The following is a 21,497-nucleotide window of genomic DNA, read 5'->3' on the forward strand; positions in this document are numbered from 1 at the left end:
GCGAAGGTACGCACTCCGAGTGACTGTCTAGTTTACTGTTCTTTTAATTTCAGGATTATTCCCACAATGAGTGACAAAATTGAATCTTCTGCTAAAAAAAACCAAGTGGTATACACAGTCGTTTAAAGAAGAATGGCTTAATGTTCCAGAGGTGAACACTTGGCTGAAACGTAATAACAATGATCCTAACTTTGGTTATTGTAAATGCTGCAACATTACTCTCATCTATGCTCATTAAACATAGTAACTCTGTAAAGCATAAGAACAATATTCATGTAGCAAGCACAAGTACTGACATCACACAGTTTATGGTTAAAAAACAGACCAAAGAATCTGGAGACATTGCAAAAAGTGAACTTTTTATTGCAGCATATTTTGCAGAGCATGACCTGCCATTCTCAAATGTTGATCATTTCTTATCAATGAGTAAAAGAGTTTTCCCAGACGGCAAAATAGCTCACAAGTTGTCAATGAAAAGGACCAAATTGACGTACGTAATCCAGGACGGAATAGCTTTTCATGAAAAAAAAAATCCCTAGAAATCTTCCATTATAATAGATGAGAGTACAGATATTTCTGTAACATAGGTACTGGCTATTGTCCGTTTTTTTTTTTTTTCTTTTTCTTTTTGACAAAAGTAAATTGGATGTGGTAGACAGGCTTCTAGATACAGTGGTAGTTCAAGATGGAAGAGCTCTAGGTCTTTATACTTCTCTTAAAGATTTACTTGAGAAAAGAGGAATCCCTCTTCATAACATAATTGGTTTAGGAGCTGATAATTTTTCGTCAATGATGGCGGTAAAGATTGGCTTTCAGAAATTATTGAAAGATGACTTGCCTTCGGTGTTTGTCATGGGCTGTGTATGCCACTCTTTTGCTCAGTGCGCCAGCCATGCAGTAAGTGTTTTGCCTTCATATTCCGAAGCATTTCTGAGAGACTTAACCTCTTACTTTAGTCGCAGTAGCAAACGACAAAACGATTTTGAGTTGATTCAAGAAGCAGTTTCTGCACCTAAGCACAAAATGCCTAAGCTAGCGCAAACTAGATGGCTTTCAAGGGAAAATGTTATAAGTGTTATCATTGAGAACAATGATGCGCTACTATTGCATTTTCAGAGTGAAACAAAAGTGGATACAGTTGATGGAGCTCGAAGAGTGTATGAAACATTGAGCAACTGTGGTACACGGCACATGCTCCTTTTTCTGCAATATATCTTACGAAAAGTGAACTCACTCACTATCGAATTTCAATCTGAGCACTTTTGATTATACAGCTTATATTTTATGGTAATGTCTGAATATAAAAATATTCTAAGTTGTTTTGTGGATGAGGCAATAATTGAACGTGTCAAGCTTTCAGATACTGATCCAAGTAATAAATGATCCAAGTAATAAAAATAATCACAAAAGTCATGATAACATTTACCTGGGAGGACTAGCGATGACACAACTGATAAATGAACCATTACCAAGTGATATTTTGAAAAGATTCAAGAATGACTGCTTGAAATTTCTTGTCGAACTCTGCATTCAAATATGGAACAGATTTCCATTTGATGAAAAGTGTAATTGCCAAGCTAAATATTCTTGATCCAGCTATTGCATCAAATGTAAGTCTTTCGCCGTCATCAATAATTGGGATTGCGAGCAATTCCCTAATTTAGCACCGCCAGCTCAAGTGAATGAACTTGACGATCAGTGGAGAAGTTATCGGCTCACAGCTAAAGAGTTACCTATCGCAAGTGACAACATAACACAATACTGATATAATTTACGTTCCATCAAAGATGGCATGGGCAATTCCAAGTTTGCACCAATTTCTGAATTTATGACAAATCTATCGTGTTTAACACATTCCCAGCGTGTAGAGCATATATTTTCGCCAAGTGAACAACATTTAAAACTAGGAAAACTAATTCATTAAAAGCAAAAACAGTATTGATGAATTTTGGCCACAATCAATCACGGAAACACCAGACTGTACTAATTGGGAACCAAGCAAGGCATTAATTAGTAATGTAGAAAAGGGAATAACAAGTGCCAAGTACATTAAACGTATGAAAGAATATAATATAACACTTAATTTAGAGGCAGAAGAGGAGCAGGAATAGCACTTGGATTAACCATTGATATGTAGGCCTAAACTTGATTAAAATGTACTTCATTTAACTAAATGTTATTTTTATTATGAATTTACAGGCAAAAGAAGTGCAGGAATAACACATGGATTAACCAATGATATGTAAACTTGATTAAAATATACTTCATTTAACTAACCAATGGTATGTAAACTTGATTAAAATATACTTCATTTAACTAAATGTTAGTTTTATTACAATCTGGGGGATTTTAGTTGAATCTGGGGGAAATTTTCACTGAGGTCCTGGGGGAAACTGAAAAATTTCATTGCCAGCACTGGTTGGTTTATATGTGCCTCAAATAGGTTGTTGAGATGGTACATTTGTACCATTTTGCATAGTTTGCCTTTCTGCACAAGGTACGCCTTTTTAGTTTTTGGTACATTTAAGAAAAGCTGGTACATCTTGGCAGAGTACACAAAGTTTTCTAAATACATTCCTGTATTTCATGTTATTTCTAAAATAAATATTTATAACTTATTTTCCTGAATATTTCTTTGCTTTCAGTGTTAAATCAGTTCAAATTTGTAGCAATATTGGTAATGAAGAGAAAGTTAGAGGACAAAGTTCCAAATCTATTTGGTTGAATTTGTCTTTCCCTACACTTGTGCTCTTCTAATGCTTGTTTAAAAATTCCAAAAACTGTTGAAGATCTTTGCCGAGAAATATACAGTTATGTATTTCACAGCCACAAACGCATTTCACAATTCAGGGAACTGCAAAAGTTTGCAGCACTTAAGCCACATAGGTTATTGCACCCATCACAAACAAGATGACTTGCTTTGTTAAATATGAAGTAACTTTTGAACATTCATTTTAAAAGGAAATGGTGGGAAAAAATATTTTGTGAAAATATCCATCAATTTACATTTCCTTAGGGAGAAATGTAAGAGCAGAAATTTCTGAAGAAACCACTTTTAAGATATATAACTGATAGCTTTTCTGTTTGTTTCTCAGATATAAAGATGAGGGATTAAATTAGCTTCTGACACTAAGAAAAAATACATGGAAGATGGTGGGGGATGGGTGTACTAACTGATCAAAATAATATGGGTTACCCTAATTAGTACGCAGTTTTTCAAAACATGTTTAGAAGGTCATGCAGTGGTAGACATAATATTCCACCTTTTGTGTAGGTGCCTTTGACAAAAGGGTGAATCTCCAAAGAACATTTTAGAAGTCACTGACTTAGGAACTTTGGCACCAGTTAGTACGCGCGTATAAGACCCCATTTGTACGCGCGTACTGATAAGAGCCGATTTCTTTGACGCGCGTACTAATGGGTGCTGGTCACTTTGACGCACGTACAAATACTTGTACGCAACAAGAAAAAATTTGTACGCACTATTAAATTATGCATGTCATTAAGAGTTTTTACTTCCACAGGATGTTGAGAGTTAATTATACAGTAATTAGGCCAGCCTCACAGTCTTAAAAATGAAACCCCAGTTAAACGTACAAAGAACAGAGAGCTAAAAGGAAAACGAAGGCAGTATAGTGAAGAAGTTTCAATGCTGCCATTCAAGATGTAACAGGAGTGAGTATCCCAGTACTTCATCAAAATTTAAAGAAGCAGGTCTATGATGATATTCTCTCTCTCTCTCTTTACTTGCAATTTTTTGGGCAGTAAATGGAGCCTGCATGTCTTTTTTTTTTTTTTATGTGGATGGCATGTCTTTGAGGTGCTGGTAGAAAACAATGTGCCAGAAGCCACAGTTAGGCATAAAATGTCTGGATTTCGTCCAAGAAACTATAGCAAACCTGGTCCAAAGACACTGTTAACGGAGGCAGAGGAAGAAGCTTTGGTAAATTACATATCCCAATCCCACAAGAGGGCACATCCTGTCACCAAACGTAATGTACTTTCTGCTGTCACGAGTATACTTCAGGAAGAAAAGGAAGTAGGAATACAAAGAAAAAAAAACCTCCCACATTCCATGGAAATACCCCTGGAAAGAAGTGGTTTTCCCTATTTCTGAAAAGACATCCAAACATCTGTTTTAGAACTCCAGAGTCACTTGGCAATGCAAGGAAAATTTAAATGTTACAATCAAAACAGTGGTTTAACCTAACCAGAGACTACTTACAAGAGGTTAATGCTTTGGATATCTTGAATGACTCCTCCAGAATTTTTAACATTGATGAATCTGGCTTTGCGCTCTCACCAAAACATGGACGAGTCCTTGCAATTAAAGGATCAAAGCACAATTTTGAGGAAGTTTCAGTGTATGAGAAATCAAATATCACAGTACTAGCAAATGTATGTGCAAATGGTTCAGTACCACCACCAATGATAATATATCCAAGAAAGAGAATTAACATTATGATTGCTGAAAAATTCCCAGAGGGGTATGATTTCACAGTAGGGAAGAGTTAAAAATGCTTCATCACCTATGAAACTCTGTGAGTACCTATGTAACGATTATAGTGATTGGTTGATCCAAAAGAATATTCAACGGCCAGTCATAGTTTTCACAGATTGGCATGAAACAAGGAATAATTACTAATTAGCAAAATCCCTTAATGAATTAAATATCGTTCTGTACGGTTTGCCTCCAAACACGACGCATCTATTGCAGCCATTAGATGTGGCCGTGTTTGGCCCCCTTAAAAAAGGATGGACAAGAGCTGTGAAAGAGTGGGAGAAGGAACATCAAGATGAAATTCTGACACAAGCTAACTTTGCAGAGGTGTTTTTACCTTCTTACAGGAAGTATGTTACAGAAGAAAAATTCCTAGCTGGATTTAGGAAGTGTGGTATATATCCCTTTAACCCTGAAGCACCTGATTATTCAAAACTGATTTCAGCAGCGGCACAAAAGGAGCATGAATCTACAATTTTCGAAGGAATCGATCAAGGGGGATTTAAGGAAAGGTCAACCCAAACTATGCCCCCTTATCTTATCAACAGATCCTCTCAAACAGATTATTTTTTTTCCCTCCAGTCTCATGACAAAAGAACAAAGAAAAGAATTCTTTGTGATATGATCCTGGATAATGCAAGGTATGCTCCCATGCGAAAAATGTACATGGAACCTACCATTACCACACTCAAGGAAAACTTAACAGCTGATTTTACAAGCACGCCTATGAGGACTCCAAATAAGCCTATACCAGAGATCGAGTTGAGTCCCAGTCCAAGTACTTCCACATCATATAGTTATAGATCAGAGAACAACACACCAAAAAACCAGCTCAATTAGTAGTGTAATGCTACGACACAAATTTTATCCTGAACGTAGGCCGGGTCGTGGACCAAAGTATGTCAAGACAATGCTCGACAGATGTTTTTCCCTTTCAAGTATAAAGGTTGTGAGGGAGTTGGAACTTCGTCAGAATCTACAACAGCCAAAAAAAATCAAACAAGCTCCTAAGCAGAAGAACCTTACAAAGAAAAAAACACATTTAGCCACTACAAATGAGCCTTCTACCGCCTCAGTAGCATCAGCAGCCTTTCCAGAGTCACAACCTCCTGCATCTCCAGGGCTTCTTCCTCCTGCATCTCCAGAGTTACAAGATACTTCTGATTCTGCTGATGAACACAGCAAGTACTGCCGATTTTTATTAAACCAATCAGCATGGATATCTTGATTGCCCATAAGTTTTAGAGAAAATAAATAACTCATGACTGAGTAATAATCTATCTACAATACATATTTCTTACATTTAAAAGTATGTCTTCCCAATTTAAAGTTCTACTGAAAAACTGTCAACTTGTGTGTCACATAATAAGCATGAATTTCTTTTTCCTCAATCCAGTGAGTGTGCACATACCTCAGATAGCGGTATAGGAGAAAGTACTGATATAGGTTTAAGTGACTGTATTAAACTTCCCATGGAGGAACCTGAAGTAGGGTCTTGGGTTGGAGTGAAAATACAAAAGTCCCAGGTATCATCCAAAGGGCGAATTACAACACACTATGAGGTTTATGTGGCAAGGGTAAGTTACTGTAATCAGTGCAGGCCTTTGATGATAATTATAAAACAAAAATAACCTCACCATGCCACTGGCTAGAGTTCTAGGCTAAACTTTTCCTTTTCTTTTTCTGTTCAACTACTCACTTGGATGGAGTCAATAGAGATGTACTATACGTCCCTTGCCCTTGTCTTTCATTAACAGCTTTACAACAGTATTACCGTTAAAGCCTATTCTTTTCATATCTTCAGGTGAAAGATAAGGATGATGGAGGATTTGCGGTGGCCTTTCTCAAGGAGAAAACTAATGGATTTTACTTTACTCCTGAGGTAAAAGAATTGTCATGCCCGGTGCACCCCGAAGAACTGGTTGTCTTACAGCCACCAAAACCTCACAATAAAAAGAACATTTGGATTCTCATTTCCCATTTCTCTGAAAGAGACACTAAAGGCTTACTTTGAACAGTAGGAGACAAGTAGCAGCTTAGTATGAAAATTTTGTAATCAGAAGCTAAGTACACTATTTTGATAATATTTTAGAACTTTACTTAAGGTTTAAAATTTTTTGCGACGTCGCATTTTTTTTTCATATTTCTTCCTATGTCATCTAAATGGCCCAGTAAACATAATTAGTTTTTTCTATCTATAAAAGCTTTCAAAACATTCATTTTGTTAGTTTATAATAATTTTCATCATGTATTTCCCTCTATGAATGAAAAAAGCAGGGATAAAGTTAAATAAAGAACTATCGCTTCAAATTTGCATTTTGTCATCATTGTGGCCGTGAAAATATAGGGAATGTTATGGCTGTTTTGAAAAGTTCAATATCTTGAAACATCTGAGAAGTACAAGACAATGATTACTAACTGGGTCAAGCGAGTACAAAATAGGAAATCGTTGTCCTAATCGTACGCACCCACATTTAATTCATCTATTTTCCAAGATAATGCACTCAGCCAAAATACTTCTATATATGTTACTGGGAATTTATCTGGGTTCACACTGATATCATTACTAATTCTCTAAGCCTTTTTTTTATTTTTGGTTACTAAAAGCTTCGACGTAAGTGACGATTTCCGAGTACTAATTGGGGTCTTTACCTATCCTTCCCACTGTTTCCAAAATGAACCTAGAGTTTCAAGGTGAAAGCGTTAGGATTCATGTCTTGTATGAAAATCTAAGTAGATACTACAAAACAATTTTAGGGAATTTAATAAAAATGGAAGTTATATTATCATCATCTGATGTATTTACTATTGATTGTGCTAATATTTCATTCCATTTAGATGAAAGTCAGTGGTATTTTGGAAGCAAATTTGATGCTATAGTGAGAGAGGAAAAGAGGACTGCTGTGGAAGAACTTAAATACTTGAAGAGAAAATGTTTCGACTTTTATATTGAATTGTGTTCTCAAATGCAAAATCGCTTTAGTTCATTTAGTGAAAATTTGCTATTATTCACAGCATGCAATCCATCAGTTGTTGTGGCAAGGTCATAATGAATCTTATTGCATTTGAGAAAATTTCCCAATTTAGTGAACGATGCTGATTATGATGCCATCATTAATGAGTGGAGGGCACTGCCATTTTTCTTATAATGATCAGACTTTTCCAAAAGACCCATTGGAGTTTTGGTTTACGGTATCAGACTTTTTCAAAAGACCCACTGGAGTTTTGGTTTACGGTAAAGAGAGTAAAGAGAGAGAAAAGTGCAGATGAAAATTATGCATTCCCTTTAGTTTCAAAATTTATGATCAACTTGTGTTGGCCTTTCCTTATTCATCAGCAGCAGTTGAGCGTGTTTTTTCTAAAGTCAACCTCATTAAAACAAGAATAAAAAACAGGCTAAACACGGTTACTATAATGGACTTCTATTAACTAAAGAAAATGGAGGAAACGCTCCATGTTTGGAATGGGAGCCAATACCAGAAATGGTAAATTATGATATTGCTGATAAACTGCATACTGCTTCCAGTGTTCATTCCTCAGATGATGATGATACATGATGCAAGCCTTGTTTTAAATAAGTACCGGTAACATCAATTTTCTTTCTTTTTTTCAAGCAGTAGTATTCTTTAAGATAATCTAATTTTACATCCTCAAATACTGTTAGAAGTATTGGATTTATTCGTTAAGTATCAATACATATAAAAGCTGTGTAAAACATGCACCATAATGCCAATAAATGCATAATCTAAGACAGGCTTAGTATTATTTTAATTTATTTACACCATTAAATTCCAGGGAAGACATTTTGCATGAAAAGCAAATTACTAGTGATGAAGAAGGTAAGTTTCAAGTATAGTTCGTCAATAATTCTGTTTTTTATTATTACCATTTCTTTATATTTATAGTGTTTTTACGGTACCTTTAATCACAACATAGCACTTATAACAATATGGTACATTTAAAAAAAATTGTATTTTTTGGTACATTTTTGGTACAAACTCATTTCTGTGAGCGGCAACACTGCCTCGGGCTCCGTAGCTGGGTGGGGTTATGGTGTCCAACAGCGTGGCTGGGGAGGGGATGAAATACAACCCACTAAAATCAAAGCACTAATATTACACTGCACTGGCACTTCACAAACATTGCACAAACACTGTATGGTCCTGCAGAAACACCACACAACGCTGCAAGATCCTCGGGCGATCAAAGAATATCCACAGGCGATCATACAGCAGAATATCCACAGGCAATCGAGGGGTAGGCTAATGGCGGCTCGATTTGAATGCTGGATTCGGCGTTCCCTTCAAATGCTGGATGGTTAACTCACTGCGCCATGGTGATATGTGATGGTGTCTTGTAGAAGACTGAAGGTTGCAGGGATGGAGAAATAATATCCCGAGTCATAAGTTGCTTTATTCTATACAGCAAACAGGTAGGCTATACACAGAGAGGGTACTGCAAGGCGTACAACTCGCGCCAAGAGAAGCAGGAAGAATAATCGTGCGCATGTGCAGAGTGCAGATTCATGCGCTTGCGTTAGCAAGGGACAATGTTCATGAAATAGAGAATGCATATGCATACAGTAATATATTGAGTAATCCACATGAAGAATAGTAATTACTGCCGCGGAGCCCAAATATACATCCTTGTTAAAGCCGAGAACGCAACAAGCCGTAACTGGCCACTTTTAAAAATGTTATCGAAAAGGAAAACCAAAAAGAGCTCGTCGATTATTAGGAAACAATGACACCCCGAAGGTGTTGTTAACAGCGTCCTCAAAAGACCTACCACAGATTATGGAGTGTCTCCCGTCGTTATATCAATTAACTGATCGCTATTTATATGGCAGCGGAAAATGTGCATGGCATAACTAGAATGTTGTAAATAAAAAGGAAAACTTAGCGTAGTAGGCTATTTTATTTTCATATCAGTTCATATCAGTTTGTGTGTGTTTGGTGCGTACCACTGTTTTTAACTTCTTGTTTTACTTCTCTCTGATGAAGAGGTCATATTTCAACTAATCATGTAACAATTTCTTAATGAACCCCACGGGGTATACAATGTAAAAGAAAAATCTTAAATTCACCGAAGTTCTAACTCGGCTCGCGCGCGGGAGAGAAAGCAAATTCTAACAAAAAACGAAAGCCAGAAGATCGTTACATGCACATTCAAAAGTTCAGCTTTTCTATTTTTCAATCTCAAAAGATAACGCTAACCAAATCTCTTATTTTCCTTTGTTCCTTATCCAGGTTCGATGGAGAAAAAGGCATTATAATTCGATCTCGCACCATCCAAAGAAACCGAAGTGACTTTTGAAAAATAAGGAACGGGAGAGAGAGAGAGAGAGAGAGAGAGAGAGAGAGAGAGAGAGAGAGAGAGAGAGAGAGAGAGATTTAGTTTGCATGTAAAATTCCTCCATGTACCCCTACGGAACACAAACCCTGGACTGAAAAGGTACTTTATTCAAAACCATTAATCAAAACTCAAAGGCTGCGTTTTGACTGTATCTCTAATAATTCAAGTAACGGTGAAATCAAACTGAAGTAAATCAACTGGTCACAATAATTGTAAGATTTGCCATAAATGTTTCCGACAGGGAAAAAATATTAATGGAAACATTAACCCAGCAAAACAAATCACTAAACTTTTCATTACATTATACGACATTTTGAAACTGGGTTTTAAGCCCGAAAATGTACACATTAATACGTAAAAAACTTCAAATATTTTTAGAAAACTTGTCATCAAAATACATAAACAATAATAATAAAAAAAAAACACGAGTGCATACCAGTCGCCCAATGATCACAGAATTATTATCCCCTCAAAATGGTATTTTTTATGAAAAAAGCACATATTTTATACAAAATGGAATTCAGCATCACAAATGATGAGAGGTAGAAAGGCTTTTGTGATACACTTTTGTGGTGGAGTTCCCATCATAGAAAAGGATAAAATACCCCGATCTTATTTCCACATAAAACCAAGAAAATATTTTGCGGCAAAATAATAACGCTAAACAAGAATTAGAAAGTTACAGCAGTTCCATCCGCATTACCAACATCTAATCGGCCTACAATTCAATAAAACAAATAATAACTTTCATCGAATTAGACAATGGCACATAGTGCAGTGGGCACGGCAAAATGGCACAGGAAAAAAATGGCACAAGTGGAAAAAAAAGGAAAAATGGCAGAAGGAAATATATTGATTATTTGCATATGGCTATCAGGTTTAGTACTAGTGCTTCTTGGGGATCAAATGTCCTATGCATTTGATCCCCGGAGGGTGGCCAGTACTAAACACGGCGAAACATTGTAGATGAATCAATATATTTTTTCCTTTGTGCCATTTTTACCTGTTATTTAAAAATACCTGTGCCATTTTTACAATGCCATTTTTGCCTGTGCTATTTTTACCTGTGCCATTATTACTTTTCTCAGCTTTCATCAGTTCCTGATAATAAACGGGAGGAACAACAAGCACGCAAAAGTCACCAGTGACTTTGCGGTATGAATCTGGAATGCCAACGGTGTCGTAAGTATGACGCATTTCCAAAAAATTAAACTCAGAAGGCAATGCATTATGAAGACAAGTGAAGAGTTTTAGTTATTCATATTTTAACCCTGAAAAATGGAATACTCTGGTAGTATCACTAATACGTATGCAATTACACATGTATACTAAGCAGACTGTATGTCCTTAAGTGTCACCAGTATTGATGCCAGACATCTATAATCTCAAAGGCTCCAATGTTCTTCTCGCCTAATTTATGTTCCAAATAGGCAGTTTTCAACAGTAAAAGTAGATGAAAAAAATAATTTGCTTTCTACCCCGAATAAAAAATAAGAAATATCAGGCTACCTGAAAAAAGTGCCTTTCTTATGTAAATCGTATCCAGATTCTTCTGTAAGTTAAATACTGCTGTAACAATTCTACTGAGACTTGAATAATACTCACATTGGTGTTGCCATCGGGACGCGATCCCAAGCCAACTCATTACTGAAACAGAATAAGAAAAATTCCTTATTTGAAGGTCGGAACAAAAATAATGAAGTAATAACAGTTTACAGTTACTAATATCAGTAATAAACCTGAAGACTTAGATCCATTCCACATGAAAATCATTATCCTAGTTTCTCTTAACTCTCATATAAAATGTATGAGACAACTATGAGTATACAAGGCTCTGATCAAGTATGCAAAAAATTTCGGAAGTAAAACGTCAAAATTGTACTGAAGTTCTAAGAGAATTTGAAAATAAAATTTAAAATTATTTAACTCTACATTCCGACACTGTTTGCAAATCTCAGAAACTATCAAGCACAACCACTTAATATTATATGCTGTTCACACACACACGTGTATGTATATATATATATATACATATAATATATATATATATATACATATATATATATGTATGTATATATGTATAATTACACTATATATATATATATATATATATATATATATATATATATATATATATATATATATATATATATATATATTATTGCATACATATATATATATATATATATACATTAATATATATATATATATACACAGTATATATACATATTATAACTTTATCTTCAACCACTCTATTGGTATGTCTGTATTAACGTAAATTCCTATATTTCTCGGTACAAACAACCATCAATTATACTATTACAGCCACTAATTACACAGTACCATCAACAATAATAATAATAATAATAATAATTATTATTATTATTATTATTATTATTATTATTATTATTATTATTATTATTATTATTATTTGCATCTGAAAAGTCTCGCATAAAGTCGATAGAATGGAGAGAAGCTTTTCGAAGTTCCGTTGCCGTTTCCAGCAATTCCTTTGAAGTTCAGTAATTGCAGTCACTGAAATTCTAAAGAATTTCAGTGGCTGCAGTTACTTAGTATTATTATTATTATTAAAGTAGTTTAATCCAGACCACTGAGCTGACTTTCAGCTTCCTCATAGGGCTGGGCCCGGAAGGATTTGATTAAAAATAATATTTCAGGCCTGAAGTCAAGGCCAGGACCCAATAGATCATCCAATAGATCATCCAATACTAAGATGAATGAATTAAAATGAAATTAAAACTGTACATAGGCACATGCTCATACAATAAATACATTTACTTCAGACTTTACATACATACTAAAACGTATATTAAAAATTCAGAATATAAATTAAACAAATTTTAAAATTCTTTTGTAAAATTCAAATGTTAAAAGGATTTTCATATTTTTATTATTTACTTATTTTATTTGTTAATTAAATTACAGTTTTTTCAAGAACATCAAAATTGAATGATTGAAAATGTGAAACATTCTGACAAAATTTCTTTTCACCGACCTATTTCCAAAGTAGACATTCGTTGTTTGTCATACTTTTGACATTCACGTAACACATGTCTGATCGTTATTAATACTCTGCATTTGAGCACTGGGAGCCGGGCCATGTGGGCTGCTCATTGGTGCGCCCATGTCAGATTTATATGGCCTATTCTTTGAGGCGTGTTAAAAATTGGCTTTGTGCGTGCCTCTCTCTTTGATATGATGAAGTCCATTTTTCAACATTAGGTTTTAATTTTCAGTTTATTACTTACAGGTTCTTCATCCCATATATGTTGCCATTTTTTTATGATACCCATTTTTATGTGAGTTGTAATCTGTAACAGGGATATTCACATTTGATCTTGTCATGTGAGTTGCTGTTTAGCTGCTTTGTCTGCTTCTTCATTTTCTTTGATCCCTGCTACATGCAGGGGATCCAACATATTTCTACATTTTTTCCATTATTATATAATTTATGGAGATATAATTAATTTGTTGTACTATATTATTATTAGATTTGTAACTTTGAATAGCTTCTATAGCGCTTCTGAATCACTGAAAATCACAAAATTATTGAATGATGACTTTAATTTTTTATAGCTGATGCAATTCCATACAATTGTTGTAAATACAGAAGCATTATTGGGCAGGAGAACTGATAAGTTTTGTCTTCTGGGACACTGCAGCATATCCACCTGTGTTCTGATTTTAGATCCATCGTTGTATATATTGCATAATGGGACCTTTCGGTTTATATGCTCTATTGTATGCTGTCTATGGTGTTCTGGTTGTATATGAATTACTTTTTGATAAATACTTGAGGTGTGTGCAAATTCTCGTTTTATTCATTGTCTAGGAGGAGGTGATTTTACTTATTATTACACTTGTATATTTATATTCAGCGACCCAAACAATCTTTTAGCTCTTAATTGGGAAAGGTGGTGGATGGTTGCTTATAAAGACATCTCTTAATTCAAATAATTTTTGGCTGAGAATCACAGTTTGAATTCTTAAAGCACTTTTTATTGTTACTAGCTCTCTTGAGTAGACAAATTCACCACCACATTCAACTTGTAAGGGCGATGATTTTGGTGATGATCTAAAGGTTCTGAGCATATTCTCTAAGGCCTTCGTTGTGAACAGGGTCTAACATTTTCAGAACTGGCGTCAGATGCCGAGCCATATACTTCACTTCCATAATCAATGATGGACGTGAACTGTTGCCTTATACAGTGTAAGGGTATGTCTATCGGCTCCCCAAAGTGTCTTTTGATAGTTTTCAATTAGATTTAATGCTCTTTGTTTCTTAGATTTTACATATGTAATGTGGGCTCTCCAGTTCAAGTGGGTATCAAATACTAATCCTAAAAATTGCTGTTTGGCCAATTGGTATACTATGGTTTTTGATTTTTAAATCTATTTCTTCACCTTTTTCCACTTTTATTTTATAAAACATGATTGCTTGAGTTTTATCTATGGAAAATTTAAAGCCTACAGATGAGGCCCATTCATCTATTTACTATGCTTTTATTAATGATTGTTCTGCATGTTTATTCGGGATGCTGAATAATATATGGCAAAATCATCCATGTATAGGTTACTTTAATGCCAATAGGTAGATTTTTACTGATATCATTAATTGCTAGCTAAAACAGTGTTCCACTATGACGCTTCTGTGGAACACCGTTTTCAAGTGAAATGTTCTTAGACAGATCATCATCAATTTTCACCTGAAAATTATGGTTTGTCAAAAGTTCTGTATAAAACTAGGTAAATGTCCACGGATGTTGTTGCTTTGTAAAGTTTTAATATAGCATACCTCCATGTGGTATCGTATGCCTTTTCAATGTCAAAAAGACAGCTACAGCACTTGTTTTCGTTCAAACCTCTACGCATATGGTCTTCTAAGTTACAGAGAGAATCCAATGATCTGTTACACCGAGACCCAAACTGAGGAGCAAAATTTTATTTTCTCGAATGTGTCATGTTGTCGAAAGATTACCATTTTCTCTAACAATTTGCATAAGGCTTGTTAAAGAAATTGGTCTGTAATTATTTACATTGTTAGATCCTTTCCAGGTTTGGGGATTGGAATTAATATAAGCTTTACGCCAATCATCTGGAAATAAATTTCAAGCCATAAATGATTATAAAACTCTAATAAGTATGACTTTGCCAAAGGTGCTAATGGCAGATCATCTCAAAACAAATATTGTCACCTCCAGGAGCAGATTTATTGCTGTTCGAGAGAGCATATTCCATCTCTGACATACTAAATTTTCTATTATAATATATATCGTCAATTGTTTCAAAATTTATTGTCATTAATTCTATTTTTTTTTTTTTTGTGTGGAAGTGTTCATCTAAATTCTTATCACTACTTACATTTGCTAAATTTTCTCCCATTATATAACTTATTTCTTTTGGATCAAGTGTTCCTTTCCCATCTTTTAATATGGCATGTCTAGGTGGTTTGACATGGGTACCATTTATTTTCCTGAATTTTCCCATATTTTTGTATGGGAGTATTATTAGAGAGGTCTGATATGTATTTCCTCCATGAAATGATTTTTCCTTGAATTACTTCTTTTTTAAATTTTGCAGATATTTTGTTGTATACAGGTTTTAATGTATCAATTTCTAGTAATAATACAGTCATTTTTTGTAAAGTTCTTTCTAATATCGGTAATGTTTTATTCATTTTATTGAACTTTCTATTCAAATTATCTAATCGTCTCCCTATTGAGTGTTTCATATTTATTAATTCTGTTAACTCATCAGACCACCAGGGAACTTTGTGTTTTGTTGGATGGGTTTTGACTTTGGTATTGCTTTATCAGCAGCATTTTTAATAAAATCAACAAGAAATTTATTAGTTTCATTATGATCTTTTAAATATTCAAACTCAGGATATTTCTAGTGTGCATTTCATATCGCTCCCAATCTGCTTTATAGATGTTATAGTGAGGACATGTTTTGCAGGATTATTTTGCAGTAAGGAAATTAATATTGGGAAATGATCACTGGTGTGCAAGTCATCAACTGTATTCCAATCCAATCTGTCAACTATGCTTGTTGTACATGTGTTAAGTCTACTGAGGAAAATGTTCCATGTGTTTTTGAAAAATATGTGCTAATTTCTGTCATCATTTATACAGCACATGTTGTTGGAATCCATGAACTCTTCTATTTTACTACCTATTCTATTTGAGTTTGTACAATGACAGTCCCATATTGGGTTGTGGGCGTTAAAATCACCTACTATTAATGTAGGTTCCTTGGTATTGTTAAGTAAATCTTTAAGTTTATCAATATCGTAACTTTTATTAGGTTGGTTATATAAGTTATAAATTATGTAATTATCATTTTTTATTCGTATTTTAACACTTGATATTTGCATGTCAGTAAAATTTACAGGTACTATGTCATAACATACTTTGTTATGTACATATATAAAATACCTAAATTTCCTTCTTCTTCTCTAGATGTAGATACTAAGGTATATTTACCTATTGTTGGTATTGTTTTGTTGACATGTTGTAAACATATTATCATTGGCTCATATTCCTTTTAGTAATCGTTGTATTTCTCCCAAATGTAATCTGGTCTGTAGACCATTTACGTTCCATTGTATAATATAATTATTGAAAGTATAACGTTAGTGTATTCAAGTGTTATTTTCTTTTGTGGATCATCAATCTGCATTTTTCTAAAATCCTATTTACAATATTTATTTGTTTTTCTTTATAAGACATTATGTGTCCAATGCACATACAGCTCCTTTTCGTGAGTGTCCAAACTAGTAGTTTCTTTATTTCTGTAACATATAAAATTTCGTATAGTGTTTGTTAAACTGTCTTTTGTTATGCTTTCATTTTTGTTGCACAGTTCAATGAAGCATTCATTACATCCACATGTGTTTTTCGTGTGTCGTTTTTTCATTTACTCTTGCTGTACCTATTGTTGGTGATGGGTAATCTCTTCTCCCATCACATAATCATTTTTGTCAATAGTTTGTTCCTCTACTATTTCTTTGATGTTCTGGGTATCTGTTTCTATTGGTTTTATTATTACTTTAGGAGACAAAGGTATTTTCTTATTATTTGGTTTATGTTCTTTCTTGGGGTCTCCCGCCTTTATTTTAATGGATGTATCTCTAATAATAGTTGGTTTTTTGTTGGTCTTGGGTGGAGTTCTCTCTAAAGGTCTCTTTTTTTCTTTAGTTTCTAATTCATCAGAACTATCTTTTAATATTTCTATGGTGCTTGTATTGTCTTCTAGTGATTCTATTTCTTCTTAAAATCTCAAATGAATTTGAGCAAAGATTTGTATACATTTCTTGGTCCTTTGCTATATTGGTTTCTTCTTGCAAAGTGGTTATTTTCTTTGAGACTGATCTACCAGGGTTTTGTTATTCTTATTTATTTCCACTTTTGTTTCTTTGTTTGATCTTATTGCTGCAGAAAAGTTCGTTTCTTAGCAGGATCATGCATTCTCTAACCTTTAATTCTAATTTGGCCTCTTTTATAGGCATTCCTGTCCTTTCCTGAAGTAATTTCAATTCCGTGTTGTATATGTAATACATACACTCCTTAGATCTTGCATGGTGATTTTGTCCACACCACACATTTTGGTTCACCACACTTCCACTGTGTGGTATGTTTATCAGATCCACAGTATGCACATACAGATGTATTATGGTTAATTTTTTCCTTGTATGTCCATACATACCACAGTTTTGGCACTGTAGTGGTTTAGGACATATGGTCTCAGTTCTCTGCTTTGGCCTAAGATTTTTATTTTTAATGGTAATTCATGGCCTTCAAATTTTATCTTTGCTATTCTTAGTATTTTTTCATTAACTCGTCTACTAGCTATGTTGTAAATTTCGCAGTCTTGCATATTGTTGTAACTTTTTAAGGGAATCTAGCAATATATTCTTTTCTATCGGTTCATCATTATCAGGAAGTACTATGGTACCCTGACACTGAATTCATATTGTCATGTTTTTAATATGTACTTTAATATTATCAATATTTTTTATATTTAAGTAATTTTCCGATTGATTTCTTGTAGTGGTTTCTATCAACCACATCTGTTCTTTTACTTGTCTGAATGACATTTCAGTAGTTGAATGTCGATTCAATAAGAAGTTTTCTAATTTCAATGGCGATATTTTTTTCTCCGTTTCTAATGTTAGGAATCTTGACCAACTTCCACTCCCAAAGAGGGAGTCGAAGTGGGTTAATGTTGGGTCAAGATATTTGGTTTTTTTTGGCTTGTTTTTCATTGGAGCATAGGGCTCCAATGTAATTACGTTCGTATTTTTTACTGATTTTTCCAGAGAGAGGTCAGAGGAGGTTCCTGCAGTCGTTAACTGTGCCGAATCGCTACCATCAAAGGGTCCAGGGGTACTTAAATCGTTAACACAACTTTGCATTAAGACAAGTATATTTGAGAAAAAAAAAATAAAAAAAGTAAATAAACCTGAAAACCTTAAAAAGATATCATCAGCCTTTCATGGAGTTCATTCCTCCACTAATGGCACAAGTGAGAACCGACTCCCAAATGTCCGCATCCCTACCCTACCCCAAAGGGGATGGCACAACATGATTAGAGTGGCTCAAGTGTAAGCCAACCTGGGCTTGATAGGACTGGAGAGCATTACTAGAATACAATCATCCCCACCCTAATCACATTATGGGCAAACCGGACAGAATGCCGAGAGTCCTATTCCCAGAACTAGACCCCCCTGGAATCCGTGGTCCAGTCCCGTAGAATAGTTCCGCCTGAAAACTCAGGTCCGAACATTATCGGGCAGTTGATGGTCCTGCCACGGTTCTCACTATTTAGCTTCGGATATAAACCCAATCCTAGCTATGATACCTTTTCCTATTTACCAGGTCCAAGAAATTTGTATGAAAGTGAAAATATCCACGCCATTTAAATCGAAATGTTTGTAGGTGATCCGTCAGGGCCCGGGCTCTTATTCTTCGTAAGAACGAAGAAGAAAAGCCAGGGCCCCTTACCCCCTCACCACGTGAAGGAACCTACTTCGAGGGGAGTTACTTAGTAACTGGAGGAAGCCCTCAGAATTCAAAATGTCTTCCTTCCGCTTAAAATTTGTTTTATTTGGTGAGAAGCAAATCTCTCTGTAGTGATTCCGTTTCAAGACATTTTAACTTCCCTTAATCAAAGAGTTGCTGTTATACAGTAGTGAAATTCTACCAGTTGCTTTACAATGGCAATTAATGAGTTTTCACAAACTGCAAATGCCGTCTTTGTAATTTTCCATGTCCCCGTCTATCTGTCACCTGGCCTGGGTCTTCGTGGCTTGAACTGAATATAGAATTTAAACCAAAGGCCAAGCACTGGGATCCACGAGGTCATTCAGCGCTGAAACAGAAGTTGACAGTAACAGGTTTGAAATGTGTAAAAGGAGGAAAACCTCGCAGTTGCACTATGAATCAATTGTTAGGAGAGGGTGGAAAGTGAGATGGAAGAAAGAGAACATGAAAAGAGGAACAGTAAAAGAACGAAAGAGGTTGCAGCTGGAGGCCGAAGGCACACAGCAAAGAACCTTAAGTAATGCCTACAGTGCACCGCATGAGGTGTATTGACGGCACTAACCCCCTACGGTGGTATCTTCGTGGTTCTCAACGAGATGACGCTTAAAAGTTCTTTTGACAATTAGTGAAGCACAGGGAGGGAAGATGGGTGATGCGTAGTGGCAATAACATCTATGGATAAAGCAGAAAAAAACGATGAGTTCATCATTCCTCCATGTCATAACATGGATACGCTCTTCATCTGCAATGATTTTGCATTATATTCTCTATCGTCTTGTGTCTGGAAAATCACAATTATTTCCTCGTATTCTTTTATTAAATACAATGGGTTTCTTAGATTTCCAAGTTACTGTAATCATTCTTGATACGATTATTTACTTACGTCGGAAACAGTCACAAACTGTTTAGTTTTCTGTAAAAGAAAACTATTGTGCCGGCTTTGTCTGTCTGTCCGTCCGCACTTTTTCTGTCCGCCCTCAGATCTTAAAAACTACTGAGGCTAGAGGGCTGCAAATTGGTATGCTGATCATCCACCCTCCAATTATCAAACATAATTATGAAACTGTAGCTCTCTTGCCTCAGTAGTTTTTATTTTATTTAAGGTTAAAGTTAGCCCTGATCGTGCGTCTGGCAACGCTACAGGACAGGCCACCACCGAGCAGTGGCTGAAAGTTGCTAGGGCCGCGGCTCATACGGCATTATACCGAGACCACCGAATAATAGATCTATTTTTGGTGGCATGGATTATACGTTGTACAGAAAACTCGACTGCGCAGAAGAAAATTCGGCGCATTTTTTCTAAAATGGTGCTTTTCCGACTTGTAATGAAGATCCCACAACTGTTTTTTTCTGGGGCAATTTCTTCGGGATCTTGCGTTTATTTAATTTAGAAAAATTTTACAGACACTCATAAAACAAACTAGGAGTGTACAGACCAGTTGTTTTTCTTCTTTGTTTGTTTAGAGTAGAAACCAAAAAGAAGATTGACCTCTCCTTTCTCTCTAAAGTTTGTGCATCACTGCAAATACTCGACTTGAGCTCACGTTATTAAATATGATTTGGAAACGTTGTGACCCTTGTTCGTAATAATTACCTGTCATGATGATAACGATAGCAGCACTGAGAAACCCACTGGCAGACAGTACGATGCCATGGGGTTAATGATGGTAATACTACTGTTGATTACGATCAAGGGAGTTGATGGAGATAACAGTATAAATGATAACAGCAACGGTGGGACGGCTGAACGAGAGATAACAGTTCAGATTTATAATGAAGACTGGCGGTGCAATTAATGACTGAAATGGGAACAATTTAACTAAGAAAAATTCTAATTTTTTCAGAAGCCAAAATAATACACATTTATGACTACAATGCTATATGCATCTCAAGCTATATTTGTCTGGAAGCCTCACCATTCTTCCATAGCTTAAGTAAGTGATAGCTTTATAACTGGTTCACGTTAAGCTTATTCGTAGTTCATAATCCGTCTTGGTATTCTTCGCAATTGTAAAAATCGGGCAAATGAAAATTTTTAGAATTGCAACTCGTTAGAGCTTTAGGGGGATGTTAAACACGTCGTTTTCGCAAGACGCTACACTATTATTTCTTTGTTCGGTGGGATATGTTAACAACATGACACCAAACGAGACCACCAAACCTACGGTCTAGGAAGGCTAAACAGATCCTACCATTACGTCGCATTTTACGCCCTATGTCTACCGCACGCTGGGATTAAGTAAAACTTTTATGGGAATAGTTACAGCGACGGAGTGATCAAACCAATCCCTTTTGGTTCCTGCACTTCGTCGATTACAATACGATCCATGACCTCAAGTCGGTGCTGGCGCAAGGCCACCTTAATCTACTATAGCATTTCGTCTTGTCTCTATGGGAATAACACAAAGCCTCTCTCTCTCGGTAACCATAATCAGCTTTAGAGTTATAAACTTTAAACATTATCAAAAAATAATTATGAAAGATGCATACAAAAATTATTTATATCTACTGTAAAGAGTAATTCCAATACAAAGGGCGTCTATGAGAACTGTTACTTTCGTTTAATAACAACAGGA

General features: G+C 35.2%; 1 long non-coding RNA gene and 1 pseudogene across 1 annotated transcript in view; one reads left to right on the plus strand and one right to left on the minus strand.

Moving 5' to 3' along the window:
- Positions 1-21,497, minus strand: part of LOC136844231 (uncharacterized) — a 121,295-nt gene that overhangs the window by 16,535 nt on the left and 83,263 nt on the right. Inside the window, exon 2 of the long non-coding RNA XR_010854783.1 lies at positions 11,462-11,503. This is a non-coding gene — a long non-coding RNA (uncharacterized lncRNA). The remainder of the gene's footprint in view (positions 1-11,461; positions 11,504-21,497) is intronic.
- Positions 3,821-5,341, plus strand: LOC136844289 (uncharacterized; annotated as a pseudogene).

The sequence above is a fragment of the Macrobrachium rosenbergii genome, chromosome 12, assembly GCF_040412425.1.
Source record: "Macrobrachium rosenbergii isolate ZJJX-2024 chromosome 12, ASM4041242v1, whole genome shotgun sequence".
Taxonomy (NCBI): domain Eukaryota; kingdom Metazoa; phylum Arthropoda; class Malacostraca; order Decapoda; family Palaemonidae; genus Macrobrachium; species Macrobrachium rosenbergii.